We start from the raw sequence: 18,207 nt of genomic DNA, 5'->3' as shown, positions 1-18,207 counted from the left end.
GGCAAACTTCAGAGCGGCAATTCTCTTCTGTGTTGGACCTAGGGCCTGCTTGATACCATCATACTTCCCCTTGATGTTCCCTGTGTCAGCTGCTATCTGTATCTGGGAACAGAGTTGGAGCCAGTAGTTGTTAGCACATCTCCTGGCAGTCTGCTGGACTTTGCTGTGAGCAGCTCAGAGGACCTGCAGATTGTGCTCACTGGGACAGGCTTTGTATGCTGCTAGAGCTCTCTTCTTTTCCTCAATGACTGGTGTCAACTCCTCAGAGTGGGATTCAAACCAGTCTGCCGTCTTGTTGGTCTTCTTGCCAAATATGGACAAGGCGGTGTCGTAAACAGCATTCTTGAAATGTTCCCATCTGTTGGATGCATCTGCATCATCCGGGCCTGGAAGAATTTCTTCAAGCGCTTGTGCAAATTCCTCCACTTTTCTCTGATCCTGGGTCTTGCTGGTATCAATGTGAGGTCTTCCTTCCTTTTTCAAGCGATACAGTTGCTTTGTTTGCAGTTTCACTCTGCTCCAGTTGTTACCCTGCACATGCCCGATTTCGTCTGATCTCGGAAGCTAAGCAGGGTCAGGCCTGGTTAGTACTTGGATGGGAGACCACCTGGAAATACCGGGTGCTGTAGGCTTATACCATAGTCTTTCGAGACTGAAGGTTGCCAACCATTTCTGCTGCACACCAGGGTGTGGTCAGTGTCACAGGCAGCATCCTGATAACTGCATGGGATCTTGATGCTGGAAAGGCTGGAGTGTCTGGTGAGAATCAGGTCGAGCTTGTGTCAGTGCTTTGATCATGGGTGTCTCCAAGAGACTCTGTGTTGGGGCTTCATGTTAAAGAATGTGTTGCTGACACAGAGACCTTGATGATAGCAAACACACACACACACATACCATTTTCAGGTTAATTATTCACTTATTCCATTCATACACATGACTCATACTCAATCCCCCCCCCTCTCACAAGGCACAACTCACCCAATTTATATGAACAGATATTATAGCCCTTCCTATCCAGGAGGGCCCAGTGGCTACCCTGAATGGGCAGGGCCAGTCCAGAGCCTCAGAAAACTTCACCACACTGGGAGACACTCCAACCTGCAGTACTAGGGACTCACTACACAGCATGGATTCCAAGGAACACCTAGCCTTTCCCAGTGCCCAGTTTGAAAATATCTGGTTTAAGCTAAGTGGAGGGGGTTGCTGAAGACCTGAAGTCAAGCAGCAGATGTCATAACTCCGTTTTTAAACTTCTCTCTGCTTTAGCCTTTCATCTGACTTACCTGCTCAGCCGTTTCAGTCCATCCATTCATTCAAACTAAATCAAAGCCCTTTTCAGAAAAATGATCAGTGAATCAACTGAACAGGGCATAAGGAGGACGTGGGGAGAAATTGGGATCATGGCAGCAGTTCCCACTGTGACCTGGACACATTAATTTGAAAGTCAGAATAGTGCCTGTTTGCCTGTATCTGTACACATGAAGGGCTTTCTCCATATGATTGGAAATCCTGAAAAAGCAAATTCCTGATCGGGAATCCCATCTTCACACAATTGTACTAAATGCACTTTTGAATATCATTGGTATTGGCAACCTTCAGTTTCGAAAGACTATGGTATCGCGCTCTGAAAGGTGGTTCTGACACAGCGTCTAGTGTGGCTGAAAAGGCCAATCCGGGAGTGACAATCCCTTCCACACCGGGAGCAAGTGCAGTCTGTCCCTGGTCTGTCTCCCTGGCAATGGGCCTTCCTTCTTTGCCTCTTAGCCTCAGACTGTTGGCAAAGTGTCTCTTCAAACTGGGAAAGGCCATGCTGCACAGCCTGCCTCCAAGCGGGCCGCTCAGAGGCCAGGGTCTCCCACTTGTTGAGGTCCATCCCTAAGGCCTTCAGATCCCTCTTGCAGATGTCCTTGTATCGCAGCTGTGGTCTACCTGTAGGGCGCTTTCCTTGCACGAGTTCTCCATAGAGGAGATCCTTTGGGATCCGGCCATCATCCATTCTCACGACATGACCAAGCCAACGCAGGCGTCTCTGTTTCAGCAGTGAATACATGCTAGGGATTCCAGCACGTTCCAGGACTGTGTTGTTTGGAACTTTGTCCTGCCAGGTGATGCCGAGGATGCGTCGGAGGCAGCGCATGTGGAAAGCGCTCAGTTTCCTCTCCTGTTGTGAGCGAAGAGTCCATGACTCGCTGCAGTACAGAAGTGTACTGTAGACTAGCTCTGTAGACTTGGATCTTGGTATGTTCCGTCAGCTTCTTGTTGGACCATCTTGTTGGAATATCATAAGAACATAAGAACAGCCCCACTGGATCAGGCCATAGGCCCATCTAGTCCAGCTTCCTGTATCTCACAGTGGCCCACCAAATGCCCCAGGGAGCACACCAGATAACAAGAGACCTCATCCTGGTGCCCTTCCTTGCATCTGACATTCTGATACATAGCCCATTTCTAAAATCAGGAGGTTGCACATACGCATCATGGCTTGTAACCCATAATGGATTTTTCCTCCAGAAACTTGTCCAATCCCCTTTTAAAGGCGTCCAGGTCAGATGCCATCACCACATCCTGTGGCAAGGAGTTCCACAGACCAACCACACGCTGAGTAAAGAAATATTTTCTTTTGTCTGTCCTAACTCTCCCAGCACTCAATTTTAGTGGATGTCCCCTGGTTCTGGTGTTATGTGAGAACGTAAAGAGCACCTCTCTATCCACTCTGTCCATCCCCTGCATAATTTTGTATGTCTCAATCATGTCCCCCCTCAGGCATCTCTTTTCTAGACTGAAGAGGCCCAAACGCCGTAGCCTTTCCTCATAAGGAGTGTGCCCCAGCCCCGTAATCATCTTAGTCGCTCTCTTTTGCACCTTTTCCATTTCCACTATGTCCTTTTTGAGATGTGGTGACCAGAACTGGATGCAATACTCCAGCTGTGGCCTTACCATTGATTTGTACAACAGCATTATAATATGTTATGGAAAAGGCTTCAGGAGTCAACCTTGAGACAAAATCCGGAGCTGGAGTCCCTGAGACAGTTCATGGCTGAACACAGTCACATTCTGGCAACTCCTGCAATACCGCTGGAACCGACTATATTGGCTTCTGACTTTCCATTGGACCATTTCAGCGATGTGGAGAGGGGGTAACAGCCTATTCTCCATACCTACTTTACCCAGGCTTCGCGCACTGGAGAGGATACTCTGTTCCAGAACCACCATTCAGAGCATGATACCATAGTCTTCCGAGACTGAAGGATGCCAACATGGAACATTATAATATTAGCTGTTTTGTTCTCAATACCTTTTCTAATGATCCTAAGCATAGAATTGACGTTCTTCACTGCCGCCGCACATTGGGCTGACACTTTCATTGACCTGTCCACCACCACCCCAAGATCTCTCTCCTGATCTGTCACAGACAGCTATCAATAAAGGGTTTAAGAGTAGCAGCCTCAGAAAAGATACCATAAACCTATTTTCAGATTTTGGCCCGCATGTTCACTCAACATGTGGCCTGGAGTGGGATTGCAGCTTCTCAATCTCTCTGGCCTCCACACACTGGATAAGATATAAGACCTGAACTAGACAATAAATTGACTGTGTGATTGTCTGCTTCCAGTCCTTGTTTCTAATAAAGAAACAGGAGCTACAGAGTGGAGAGAACTTAATTGGGACTGCAAAGCAGGGCGGGGGGGCTTCAACCATTTGCCCTGCCATTGTTGCAATTAGGAACAGAAACATCCCTGCAGATCCCATTTCTGTATTAGAAAAAGGCACTGAGAGTGGATAATCACATGGCAAACACATCTAACTTGGGTCTAAGAAAGGGACTAAGAAAGGGTGTATGTGTGATTGATTGAACATTCAGGTATGATCAGAATTTCTGATCATGCTTACAGACCTTACACAGTTGTTCGCTTATACATCCCCTTCTTACATCCTTCCCAACATGCAGAGATAGTGGCCAGCAGAAGTGATCCTGCTCTGGTTCAGTTGCTTGTGATTGTGGTGCTGGAGGAAGAGATGGGTTGTGACGGTACTGATCCTTCTCTTGCTCATTCTCAGAAAGCGAGACAGGGGATCAGTGCACCTGTTGAAGCAGTTGGGTGGGCAGTGGGCAGATATGGGGTACAGAGTACCCCTCTTCTGTTTGCTTCCTCCTCCAGCCCACCGCTCAAAGCAGGTGCTTCAGTCCATCATGTGGCTGGCCTGGCCCTGCATTGATTGAATGCAAGTACCAGAAAGCAATACGAGGGTTAAAGTTGTCTTCGTGTTCCTCTTTAGTAACCTTTGTACTGTCACTCAAGCAAAGGCATGAATGACATTCTGTGCTTCAACATGTTCAGACTGGCATGAGATGAGACACCATTTATTTTTAAGGTGACTTTCACCAGTCAACTGAGTCTGGAGTCTGCTCTGCACAAGTCCTGGCTGTCTTGCCTCATGCAAGTTTTGCGTTCCTGCTCCATTGTGATGCAGAGCCAGATGGTTCCATCAATCACACTCTGGCAGGTGGACTTACAAAACTGGGGGGAATGCCAACCTCCCTGACAGTACTGATGCCAACCTCCCTGACAGTACCCATTTTCCTCACCTCCTGGCTTAAAATCTATTGCAGGTGAGAGTGATCAAAATCATATGCAAAGTCTGTGCGCAACAAGCAGATCTGGCTGTGCATGACAAATTAAGGAAAATTGCTTGTGCAAAGCTCAGGTTCACAACCTGCTTTTGAAACATCTCCCTTTTATTACAACACTTTTAAATAGTTGCCATCAGATTGACCTTCCTTTGTCCTGCTCCTCTCCCCCAAAGTCACTTCCCTTTATTTGTGTGTGCATTTGAGTGAGCAGAATCCTGTCCCCCCTCTGTGCATGCTTTGCCAGCACAGGGTGCCGCAAATGTGCCGTAAAGCATGTTGCGCACTGGCATCGGCAGGAAGGCCTGTGCTGTCCGACCAGCACCAGATCCAGATGGAGTGCGTGCCAGAACAGGTAAGAGCTGCTTTGAGAAGCACAGGGGTGGGGGGAAGGCAGGGCGGGCAGATCAGGCCCAGGAGGGGATGCTGTATCCTATTCCCTTTCCCAGATCAGATATGTTGACACAAGGCAACATGGACTTGCACTGGTTATTTAGCAGCAGCACAGGGCTGGGGGGGGAGAGCAAGGAGGGCAGATGGAGCCCAGGAGGGGATGCCGTATCCTATCCCCCTTCCCAGGCCACATATACATGAGGCAACATGGACTTGCACTGGCTACTCAGCAGATGTAGGTTGAGAGTTTTCCCACTGCAGCAGCTGGGATTTACCCCGGGCAAGGGAATGAATGTAACATCATTGTACTTTCCCCCAAAGGATACAGCAGAGCCCACACTGGTCTTGCTTTGCAGAAGGACATAGTACCCCAGTCTAGCCAGCAGATTAAGGACCAGTAATTTCTCTTCTCCTCTTATCCTTGCAACTCCTCCTCACTTATAAAATCCTCCATTTACAAGTGACTGTTTTAAACCTGCTTCTCCCCTCTCATTGGTGCATCTCTGGCAGAGGAAGTTCAGCTCATCGGGCAGCTCCTCCTTCACTTAACCCATACTTGTCCAAACAAAGCTATTTACAAATATTCTTTCACCCGCAACCATTTAAACCTCTGTGCAACTGATATTACAAGCAAAGATGGCCTTTTCTTGTTTTTCTATATCTCTTAATAAACTCTATGTTCTTTTGGTTAAACTCTAACTAATAAACTCTGCCTTCTGGTTACTATCAGCCTAATAACTGGAGGCACTTTGAAGGTTTTTGCTCCAGTCAATGATCCCATAAGAGCCATACACATACATTTTGACTTCTTGAATTATATATTCCCCAAATGAGTTTAATTCCAGGCTGTGCAAACCTGGGCCTGAAACAGTGTGTGTGTACACATGTAGTGGTAGACATGCGTGCATATGCATGAGAGCACTGTTGGCAACATCAACAAGTGTACATCAGATCAATATGTGAGCCAGTATTTTCATTATTGTCCTAGTTGTTTTTGCTGGGCAACTTCTACCTGGACAAACTTGTACTGGAACTCATGAACAAAACAGTTACTCATCGAGGTTCTTTGGGGAAACTGTGCCAAAATCAACTTGGAGCTAACACTGGCCATTTTGTCTCCACAACCATGAGCAAGTTAGTCCCATACATCTGGATGTTCCATCCAGAAAATATACTTTTGGCTTCAGCTGACCCCTTCAGGATAAATATATTAAGCTCTGCAGAGCTTGTCTTAACTGCCTGACAACTCTTTTAGGTGTGAAGGTGGAATTTTGCCAACCTAAATTTTCTGTTCCTACTGGAATATAAACAGTTGCCTTGAGGTGCTCCAGCCTCATTAAATGAACAAATGGACTTGTTTATATAACACAGATTCTGTGAAAAATTTCCACACGATTTAGAAGCATAACTCTTGCGCATGCATTTAGAAATAAGACAACAAGACACAAGATTTGGCTTAAAGGCTGTCTCATCCAACTCCCTAATGAAGCATCAATTCATCATCTGGATTTATGACAATCTTTAAGCAAAAGACGTTGCAAATCCAAATAGCTGATATTTGTTGATGTCGGCCACTCACAAATCCTAATCATAGGTATCCATGTATAGGGAAAGCTGCAAAGAGTCATGGCTGGTCAGGGGCTTCTACGCCTGGCAATGACGTCATCACCAGGTAATTAGGTATTGTGAGACTGGGCTGGCTGGGCTGGCTGGGCTGGGCTGACTCGCCATGACTAGGGCAGGTTCCAGGAGTGAGGAGCTTCAAAAAGACCCGAGACAAGAAAGGGAGAGCTGTAGAGGTTCAGAGGCAGGAGGAAGGGGCTCAGCACACAAGAGGAATGAGGTATTAATAGGAGATAGGAAGGAAGAGCTGACAGGTAGAGAAAGGAAAGGAAAGCGAGCAAGGGGAGGAAAGAAGAGAAGGAAGGGGAAAAAGGAGGAGAAGGCTGGAAGGAGAAGCAGGGCAGAGGGAGGCAGAGCAAAGAAAGACATTGGCCAAAGGGAAGAGGTGGGGAAGTGGACCAAACATGCAAAAACCTATGTGATAATGGGCATTTTCCAAGGTATAAGCACATACTAGGAACAAATACCAACATGGGTTTCCTTAGCCTGTGGGTTTCATGCCACAGAATATCTAAGTATATCTCTTACCCATTTGTCCCCTTCTTAATCCATGAATCTGGCACCTTCCATGTAGACTTTGAATGTATGGTTGCAAAACCCACGTGGTTCGCAATATCTATCATCCTCACCAAGACCAGTCCCCACCTGGGCTTTCACCCATAGGAGTACACAGGGTTGTGGAAAGACTGCAGCCCTGGAAAGAAGAAACAGAGAGTATGAAGACCCCTTATATAGGCAGCCTCCCAACTACTCCCTCTCTTGCATGAAGGTAACACTAGGTAGGAAGAAGTGACAGAAATGGGAGGTGTGGTGAGTGACAGTCAGCCTCCCTTGTTTCTGTTATGTACCTCCTACAAGAAATTATTTGTCAGAATCATATTAGCCTCCCCAGGTCATTGCTTCCAGGTCTTCTTCCCAACATGTCCTTCCCATCACCCTTCAATGTATATATCACCTATACAATGTAAACCTTCCCCTGTGGGATGGAGAGGAAGAGGGTGGACACCTCACACCATATCAGTTAGGTTGCTTTGCCTGCATTATCTAGAAAGGAGAACCTTCCTTTAGCTTGACAAACACCAGATTTTATTTGTGTTAGGGTTCAATCCTGCCCAACATTCCAGTGCTGATGCACATGTGCCAACAGGGCATGTGCTGCATCTTGCAGTGGGGGGGGGGCAGTCATGGAGGTCTCCTCAAGGTCTCCTCAAGGAACGTTTGTTCTTTCAGGGCTGCAGCTGCATTGGCTCAAGAAGGTTGGATAGGATTGAGCCTTTAGCCATGCTAACTCACAGTCGAATTGCGCTCTTAGTTTTCAAACACCAAAATCTTGGCTTTGTTTTTCAACCTACTTTGAAAGCAAAGGGGCAGAAACAGATGAGAATGTTGCTGATCTCGGCCCAAGTATTGCAAATAGCCTACAGTGCATTCATATTCTAGAGCAGGGGTGCCCAAACCCCGGCCCTGGGGCCGCTTGCAGCCCTTGAGGCCTCTCAGTGCGACCTTCAGGGAGCCCCCAGTTTCCAATGAGCCTCTGGCCCTCTGGAGATCTGTGGGAGCCCACACTGGCCCAATGCAACTGTTCTCAATGTGAGGGCGACTGGTTGACCTCTCACGTGCGCTGTGGGATGAGAGCTCCCTCCACTGCTTGTTGTTTCATGTCTGTGATACAGTAGCAGCAGCAAAGGAAAGGCCAGCCTTGCTTTGTGCAAGGCCTTTTATAGGTCTTGAGCTATTGCAAGAACTTCATTCATTCATATAAGTTCATCTTTAATGTATTCATTTATGTAAACGTATGTAAATTTATTCAAATTTAAAATGTAAATTAATTCTTCCCCCCCCCCGGCCCCCAACACAGTGTGAGAGAGACAATGTGTCCCTCCTGCCACAAACTTTGGACACCCCTGTTCTAGAGCAGTGGTTCTAACACATTTAGCACTGGGACCCACTTTTTAGAATCAGAATCTGTCAGGAGCCACCAGAAGTGATGTCATGACCAGAAGTGACATCTTCAAGCAGGAAAATTTTGACAATCCTAGGCTGCAATCCTACCCACACTTACCCAGGAGTAAGTCCCATTTACTATCATTGTTGAAAGAATATACATAGTAGTTGTTGAAAGTACAGGTCTGTAACATTTCTCCAAATACTGTCACATACCATGGTAGCATCAAGTCTATTGAAATGAATGGGGACCCAACTGAAATTGGCTCACAACCCACCTAGTGGGTCCCAACCTACAGTTTGAGAAACACTGTTCTAGAGTTACTGTAATGTGCTAGGGAATTGGGAGTTATGATGAAACCTCTGGCAGTGGTTGGTTGAGATTCTCTAGTCTACTCCCACAGAGGATCAGGGCAGGCAGAAGGCCTCTGGCTGCCATTTGGCCAAGCTGTTCTGATTGTATCAATGTCTTATTTCATTGGTACAGAGAGATATAGGGCAGGCAGCCTGGCCTAGGAAAGGAAGAAGTAGGGACTTGAGAGGGTAACTAGTTGAGGGTGGGGCTAGGAAAGAAAGACTGGGAAAGCAAGTCACTCAGAATAATAGGAAAAGAAAAGAGATGCACATAGCCAGCTAGAAGGCCCACATTTCCATATTGATCTGAAATAACCAACTAAATATTTGACTTCAGGCTTCTATTATGCACACACAGATTTGGGTGGCTTGAGGATCAAATACTTTTGACACGGCTGCATATAAATTACACCAGCTGTTAGTCTAGACTGCCAGAGCCACTTACATTGGCACTGAAGTAAAGGACACATTGAGCCTGCCAGTTTGTGAGCTCTTGACATTACCTTCACTTTAATGATGCGGCACTTGATGTACGCACATGGCTTCTGTTGATCTTGTGCTAATTAGGTAATTCAGGTTGTACTGAGCAGCGCCCAAGGGCATAAAACTCCTCACCCATGAGCAAAGTTTGTGAGTTTTTATTTTATTTTATTTTCTTGAAGAGTCAATCCCATGAAGATAGCAGCCAAAAAAACCAGGCAAATTCACACCAGAGACCTGGCAGGATATGAGCTAAGCAAAGGGCATCATTCAGCCATTAAAAATCAGGCAGGCAAAATTTCAGTACAAGCCAGATCTGTATGGTTTCCAAAGATCCCTTTGCAAGAAATTTCAGTATGACTGCATGGAACATTAACAGATGCTCTCAGATTTCTTGGGTTTCAATGCAAGCTTCTCTTCCAAGGGCTTTTTATATTATTAAAATACATAAATCAGATGACAGATCAGGTCAGCTACTGTATATTCCCCCCTCCCCATGCCCATAACTGTGAAATACTGCAGCAAACAGCACAGACTAAAAGACAGCCTGATTACACTCTGACTTATTTTTTTTGTGTGTTCCATGCTGCAAGAAGGGGAGAGGAGGAAAATGTTACTTCAGGCACAAAGTATGGCTTCCAGCCAGACTTGGAGTCTGTCCAAAGCGTGAGAAAGTAGCCTGGAGGGAGTCCCTACACAAAAGGGACCTTCCCAACCAACCAGACAAGAAGTTAGCAACTTTGCCTGTTTCCCAGCACATTAACACAATTATTATTACCTGCGATGATAATTATTTCTCAGCAAATACCAACATGATTTGTACAAACCCTGGACTAAAATAGAATCTTATCTGAAACCGGTGGCAGTCTTCTAGAGACAGAGCAATCCGATGCACAAGACCAGGACTCCTGTCTCTCAAATGGTTGCAAAGTAGAGAGAATTTTGGCAGGCACAGCTTGTCATATGGGAGTGAGAAAATCTGCACCATCTTCTGATATCAATGGGCCTACCATCCTTGTATGACAACTTGGGATGTAGTAAATGAACAATTACTTTGTGAATCTGTTATGATTTTACCATAGACTGGACTAGACAACATTCTTACCTGGACTGCCCTCATATGGATGGGGACAGCAAGAGTGTGTCTTTTTGTGCACTTATGGCCAATTCTATCCAATTTTCTAGTGCTGTTACAGCCATGCCAATGGGACATGTGCTGCATCCTGAGGTGGCAGGGAGGGAAGTCACAGAAGCCTGCTCAAGTTAAGGAAATGTTTGTTCCCTTACTTTGGAGCTGCTTAGTGGCTCAATTGGTACTGGAAGGTTGGATACGATTGGGCCCTTAGTGCAACTATCCTGCTATGTCACAAGATGATGACACATGGGTGTAACTTTTCAAAAGTTACATCTGTATAGGCCCAGATTCACAATCAATATCCCAGATGAAATCTGAAAATCAACCTGGACCGATTGGTGTTGGAAAGCAGATGCTCTTTTGAACATTATGTTCATGCATGGATGTCTGGTGGCACTGGAGGGGAAACTAGAACTAGAAAGGAAGGCATGCTCTCACTTCCCATTGCCTGTCGTGAGTGGATGCAAACAAGGGTATTTGACTAATCCACCTCCAAGTTATGGTAGATGTCAGAGATTGGTAAATGTGACCATTTATTTGTTAGACTTTTGGAATGTAGGGTACTGCAGGCTGATAGTTTTAAATATTGTCTCTCGTCTTAAGATATATTCTGCTTTTTATTGATTTTTATTCTATTGATAGTTTTTTTTTAATGTTTTGCATTTTATTGTATGTTCATTAACTGTTAAAAGAGAGTATGTTAATTTGGACTGCATCTTCCTGAAGGCCTTGTCTGTGTTTAGCTACAGAAAGTCTTCTCCTCACCCACTTCCTCCCCACTGTAACCTTTATAAGCAGCCTGTTGGCTACTAGAGAAGGGAGCAGATAGGAATAGAGTCTGTTTCATCATCAAATTCCTTCCCGGGTAAGTGCAAAGTTGCATTGCATGTTTTATGGACCTAATGGGGAAAAGGCAGGGTGTAAATGCTAAAATATAACCAAATAAGAGCCCAATCCTATCCAAGTTTCCAGTGCCAGTGCTGCTGGGCCAATGGGGCATGCACTGCATCTTGTGGTGAGGCAGCAGTCACAAAGGTCTCCTTAAAGTATGGGAACATTTGTTCCCTTATCATGGGGCTGCATTGTGGCTGCACTGGTGCTGTAAAATTAGATAGGATTGGACCCTAACTGATTTCAACAGAAAAAAGTAAGGAGGTCATTTAACACATCTCAATCAACCAGTCAGTCTTCTATCAGTTGCTCTGTACAAAATAATCCAATTTACACATTCCTTTTGAATCCTTGAAAAGACTTTAAAAAGGGAGAAACATAAATCAAAATGCCCTTGAGCTTATAATAAAAAATCACTGTTTCCACTCTTCTGCTTACTATCCCCAAGTCATCTGTAGAGCAAAAGGAGATGAACTGCACCCTTCCTCTTGTATTACAGCCTTTTCATGGCTCTCACTAGATCCGCCCACTGCTTGGTTGTCTCAACAGGCAATATCTGAAGGCTCTTGAAGCTATACTAAGGAACTTAATTCCCATTATCTTGCTTAAGTAAGATTTCAACTTTTGCTGATAAGCCTCAACCTTGCCACAAAAGCTGCGTTAATTGTGCCCAGTTGAAAATTCAGGTGGCATGCTCCCAATCAGCTCTAGGCTCTTGCACTTTTAAGAACTCTGAAGAAAAGAGCCAATCCAGTATTTTTTTTTTTACCCTAGCCTAGGGTGCCTTAGTCAGAAATTACACATATACACATTTCTCCACTGCACAGAGTCAGTCTCAAATACAGCACTAGATAAAATATGGGGAAGGAAAGATTGGTGCTCTCACTGATGCAGCTACTATAATTATAATCTTGATATGGACACTAAAATCAATGAAATTTAAAAGCATTGTACTTATAGATTGGTTTATTTTTGCTTCCTAGTCTCTCAACCTTTAGGTTATCGTAGTGTTATATTTAGAGTTCCTAGAGCAAAACTCTTAACTGGAAATGGTGTTTTATTTAAAATGGTTTTCCTTCTACCTTTCAATCTTTGATTCCCAAGGTAGCTTACAGCATTGCTTAAAATCATATATCATGCAATGACAGTAAACTAAAAAAAACCCAAAAAATACCATAACCATCACCAGCAGCACTGAAACGCAGCAATAAAATCAGCCACACTAAAAACCCAGCAAAAAGAACTGTTTTTAACCTGGTGCCTAAAGGCCACAGCAGACATTTGGCTAAGTGGGTTTTAAAGAGGCATGCTTCAACTGGAAGCTCATTAAGGAAAACACAGCTGTGAGGGAGACCCTTACTGGGACCCTGAATTGCAGGGAGAGGGAGATTAACTCTTTCCCCTCCTGCTGTTTATCCACATTTAATTCCCCAACCCTCACCAGCTATTTGCTGCCAATAGCTGCTTTGGGAAACAATTTTCAGTGGGGAAAGTGGCACAGGGGGGAAAAGTTAAAATTCCCTTTCCTCTACAAGGCAGTCCTGATCAGGATTGTGCAATCCTATGATTGATTTTTGCTTTAAGTCATTTCTGTCCAACGTCGCATTTACGCAACAGGGATCAAAATCTGTACACCAGTGAGCTGGGCAGAAATGGGTTAAATAGATGGGGAAATCCAGAGCCAGGCTTTCAGGAATGACCTTAGTAATGGGGCAGATCATGTATGACTCTATATATATACATATGCCTATTTCTCTGTGTATATCTGACTACTGTGTATACACACTATTCTCTGTGTATATCTGTAAACTGCCTTGTATAAAGTCAAAGGAGTAATCCGATGACCAGAAAGGCAATATATAAATACCAAGCTATTATTATTATTATTGTACTTTATTTATATCCTACTTTTCTACATAGTGTTGGTGTCCAGTGGCATATCTAGTGGGGGTCCATGGGTGCAAGTGCTCCTAGATAGCACAGTTGAGGGATGCCCCCAGGTGTGCTGCCCCATGAGTCACCCATGCCCACTACCTCCCTGTCTGGAGGCCTTCTGAATAGGGTTACCAGATACAAAGTGGGCAGAGTTCCTATTTTGGCAGGTACAGCTTTTAAACCCTTCCATGTTGAGCTGTACCTGCCAAAATTCCCTCTTCTATATAATGGTTATAGGCACTCTGTCCCACTCTGTATCTAGTAACCTACTTCTGAGGGCCTTAAAATGTCACTTCCGGTTTTTTGGGAAAAACCAGAAGAGATGTTTTAAGGCCTGGTTGATGGCACTTCCAGGCTTGCCCCGGGGGCAAAGTGGCCAGGACTACCACTGGTGGTATTCAGGTCCAGCCAGATCAGACACTGGCTGAGAACTCATGTCCATCAGAGGGGGTATCTGTCCAGCCAACCCCTGCACTCTCAGAGCCAGTGGCAGTAATATTATTAACAGTATTTATTAAGAGTATTTATATACTGCTTTTCAACAAAAAGTTCACAAAGCGGTTTGCAGAGAAAAATCAAATCAAATAACTAATGGATCCCTGTCCCAATAGGGCTCACAATATAGTAGTTCCCCCCAATGCCATCAGGGGTGCCCTGAAGGGTCCTATTTAGGGTTTAGTCCCAGGTTCCCCTGCAACCCTAAGCACTGAAAACCATTCAAAAACAACTGGAAAAATAACAGTAATAAAAATGGCAGAGAAACCTTTAACACCGTAGAAAAGATTAAATGTCAAATGCCAGTTCGAATGAAATGTTTTTGCAGCCCATCTAGAGCTGAGAGAGAGAGAGAGAGAGAGCCTATCAGATCTCTCCAGGGAGGGTGTTTAATAGCTTGCAGTTATAGCTCATTTCTGAGAGACTCTGGGAATCATTGGAAGGGGTTTGTTGATTGGCTGGAATTTTGTCCATGAGGAGCCAACCAGTCCCCAACTCCTTCTGCCCCTTCCTGCTAAAGGGAAGCACCTGGTACCTGGACAAAGTCATCAGTCATGAGAAGAGACTACCATAAACACCTCAATGAAGCCCTCAAATACTGTATTCAGGGCTGGCTCCAGGTGGGAAAGCCTTGGCAAGGGGCCTCTGGTGGCCCTCTCCATTGGTGGCCCCCCTCCCTTTACCTTACCTGTGCAGCAGGTATCTCATTTGCTGCAGAAGGAGATACAAAGATGTGGATGCAATGGCATTCAGCTGGTGGCTGGACCATCCCCCATTTTCCCCTCCTGCAGTGCCCTCAAACATTACATAGTGGAAGGGTAGCCAACCTGTCAACTTTAGGGCTTCTGGACCTTTCACAATTGTGTAGAGAAGGAAATTTCAGCAAATGCACCTGCTGAAAGTCTTTACACCAGGGATGCCTAAACCCACTTGTGGCCCTTGGGGGCTCCCAATCAGGCCCAAGGAAGCCCCCTCTGGCCCTCTGGAGACTTGCTGGAGCCCGTGCTGGCCCAATGCAACTGCTCTCAGCATGAGGATGACTGTTTGACCTCTCACCTGAGCTGTGGGACAAGGGCTCCCTCCACTACTTGCTGTTTCATGTCTGTGATGCAGCTGTGGCAGTGAAGGAAAGGATGGCCTTGCTTGGTGCAAGGCCTTTTATAGGCCTTGAGCTACTGTAAGACCTTCATTCATTCATATAAATTCCACCTCTAATATATCCATTTATGTAAATTTATTCAAATTTTAAATGTAAATTAATTCTTTTTCCCCCCAGCCCCCGACACAGAGAAATGATGTGGCCCTCCTGCCAAAATGTTTGGACACCCCTGCTCTATACAATTGTTAAAGGTTCAGAAGCCCTAAAGTTGAAAGATTGGCCATTCCTGGCATAGTGCTATGCTATTTTCATCAGAGGCCTTGTGAAGAGGAGAGGGGCAATTGTTTTTGCTTTTTAAAACACATGTTAAATGTGCACATGGGTGGACAATACATGTGCAGGGATCTTGTGCAGTGGTCAGTAGCAAAACTATGGGATTTGGTGAAGAAAGGGAGAGGAAGGTGTGGGTAAGTTGTACATCAAGGGATTTGATGTATTATACATCAAGCATAATCCTATGCATGTCTACTCAAATGTAAATTCCATTGTGTTCAATGGAGCTTACTCCTAGGAAAGAGTGCATAGGGTTGCCACTTTAATTATTTAACTGGGTAAACAAAGGAATAATGAGGCCTAACTGAACTTGCTCATACATTCTTACTGCTAGACAGGGGAAAATGGTTTCTAAGCACATGCAACTAAGCCCTGGATGTCAACTGTTGTCAGGAAGAAAAGACAAATAAAAAGGAAGACTTTTGAAGGAGAAGGGACAGAGCAAGGGGGGAAGGAAGGTGGCAAAGAGACGTTGTAGGGAAATTAGATGGGCTTCTCAGGGTTTCGGGTACAAGAAAGAAGAAAAAGGGAGGAAATTGGGGGGAGATTAGTGGACATAGAAGGGAAAAATGTTCCTGTGGTTCAGACCATAGTGAAAGTCGGAACCTAGAGTTCAATGGAACTTATTCTAAGTGTGCATAGGATTGCAACCTTAATTTTTGTAGAATGAAAGATCAGAAATCTGAATATCTATAAGTATCCAAAGATAGCCACAGTTGTCCAAAGGACACCAAAAAATGCAGTGGACAGTTGCTCATTTTACTCCAACAAACACGGCTTTCCCTTTGTTCTGACAGGAGGGTACAGCTTGTAGAAACATCTTCAGATGGAAAAAATTTTTCACAGATTTTTCTGGGCTTTGACTTTAACTTGTTCTGACTGAACTATACACACATTATTCAAATTACTTGAAAAGGCTGTAGAATTAAAGAAAGCTTATGCAGGTTCAGCACTTAAATGGAAGATCTTTTCAGCCATACAGAAATTTGAAGGCTAAAATTGCTACCTGGTTCCTTCACTGCAGGCATTTTCTCTTCCATAGTGTTTTGCTTTCAAATAAGTTAATTGTTTTCCACTTAGAAATGGAAACTAAAGTAAAATGCATAGGTAACTTTAATGCACCTTTCCCCACAGAGGAGAGCAATTCTCCAGAGCTAGAAAAACAGTACGTCTATTAACAGCAGGCTGGCCAAAAGACCCCGATGTGGCAGATCAGGAGGGACAACTATCAGCAGAGGAAATTCTCTAAACATGCAGGAAACCCTGTTGGAATCAACACCTTGTGGCCACCTCTGCCGATTCTGGAAGGTCGGTCAGCTGCCTGCGCGCCTTTTCAGTACCATGAGAAGGTGCTATCATGTGCTGAGAAGGATGACTTCCTCCTGAACTTTCATTTGCAAGTTTGGCTGTTAGTAAGGAAGAGAAATCTCTTCCTTCCAGGAAGAGAAATCCTGTCCCCTTAACTGTGATTGTTAGTTTCAGGGGTTTTGTTTCTGTGAAGGGAATTTCAACAGCTGTGGCTTGTCATGTGCTAGTGAGAAGAAGCTGCATATCTTCTTCTACACCTCCCAGAAGCCTTAATTCAAGGGAACTGACAACATTTTGCACTCTGAGGGTGCAAAGCAGTTCACATGCCTTATCTTGATGTAATTCTTACAACAGCTCAAGAAGGTATTTTATTATTATCCCCATATTGCAGCTGGGGAGCTGAGGCAGAGTAGCTCGCCTGAGGCTGCCCAACAAGGTCACAGCAAAGGTGAGACGTAACCACAAAAGTCTTGATTCACAGTTCAGTCCAGTCCAGTCCAGTCTGTCAGCCACTATGCCGCACCAGCTCCCTAGGCAAGGTATACATTTTCAAAATAAATAAATGATATGCTGCCATCTTCCTTTGCAACAAGACACCATGCTGTGTGTGAACACTACAAAGGAAACCTTTTAAAGGACCCAATTAAATGGTATGTATGAGGAAATCCATAGTCAGGTGTCTCTGTTTTTACTTTATTACTAATTAGCAGCTCCATATACCTGTATATACCTCCATATACCATATACCATATTCCCCTGAGGGCTGGGGATAAGAATAGGCCCTCAGTTTGGCTGTACTTGCCGTAAGAGGCGACTAAACAGCCACCGGGTAGATGGGACTCCTTAGCCTGGGAAGGCAGCTCATATGAGAGAAGGAAAACTCTGATCCCAAACCTCCACTGCCTTGTGGCTACATCCAGTTATGGAAAAGGCTTCAAGAGTCAACCTCGACGCAAAATCCGGAGCCGGAGTCCCTGAGGCAGTTCATGGCTGAACACAGTCACGTTCTGGCAACTCCTGCGACGCCGCTGGAACCAACCGTATTGGCCTCTGCCTTTCCATTGGACCATTTCAGCGACGTGGAGAGGGCGGATTTGCTGCATGGGTAACAGTCTATGCTCCATATCTACTTTACCCAGGCTTCGCGCACTGGAGAGGACACTCTGTTCCAGAACACTATTCAGAGCATGATACCATAGTCTTCCGAGACTGAAGGATGCCAACAATACCTGTTTGAGAATTGGGGGAGTGTTACTTTGGGAAGAGTATTTAACTATTTCCTCCTTTGCCTGCTCAAAATTGCCCCCTCCAACCTAGGGGTACGCATTCATTTTGTAACAAGTGAAAAATGGATACTATGGGATCTATTAGTTACTCATAAAGAAACAAATGCAAGATGCATGAATGAGTTCTGAATAGTCATATATTTCCTTCATTCGTTTTCCCCTGAGCCAGAATAGATCTGATGAAGGTTACAGGAAGGAGGAGAAAACAAGCAGGGAAAGGGAGAGTGAAAAGCTTATACTGTCAATCTTCACCCCCAACACATTTTAGCAAAAGTGTCCAATATCTTAATAGATTTTCATA

The 18,207-nt window shown here is 44.9% G+C and overlaps 1 pseudogene; it reads left to right on the top strand.

The window, feature by feature from the left end:
• Positions 1-515: 515 nt before the first annotated feature.
• On the top strand, positions 516-632 carry LOC136649872 (5S ribosomal RNA; annotated as a pseudogene).
• The last annotated feature ends 17,575 nt before the right edge of the window (positions 633-18,207 follow it).

The sequence above is a fragment of the Tiliqua scincoides genome, chromosome 4 (genome assembly GCF_035046505.1).
Source record: "Tiliqua scincoides isolate rTilSci1 chromosome 4, rTilSci1.hap2, whole genome shotgun sequence".
Classification (NCBI taxonomy): domain Eukaryota; kingdom Metazoa; phylum Chordata; class Lepidosauria; order Squamata; family Scincidae; genus Tiliqua; species Tiliqua scincoides.
The sequence above is the reverse complement of the archived record's forward strand: the minus strand, read 5'-3'. Positions and strand labels throughout refer to the sequence as shown.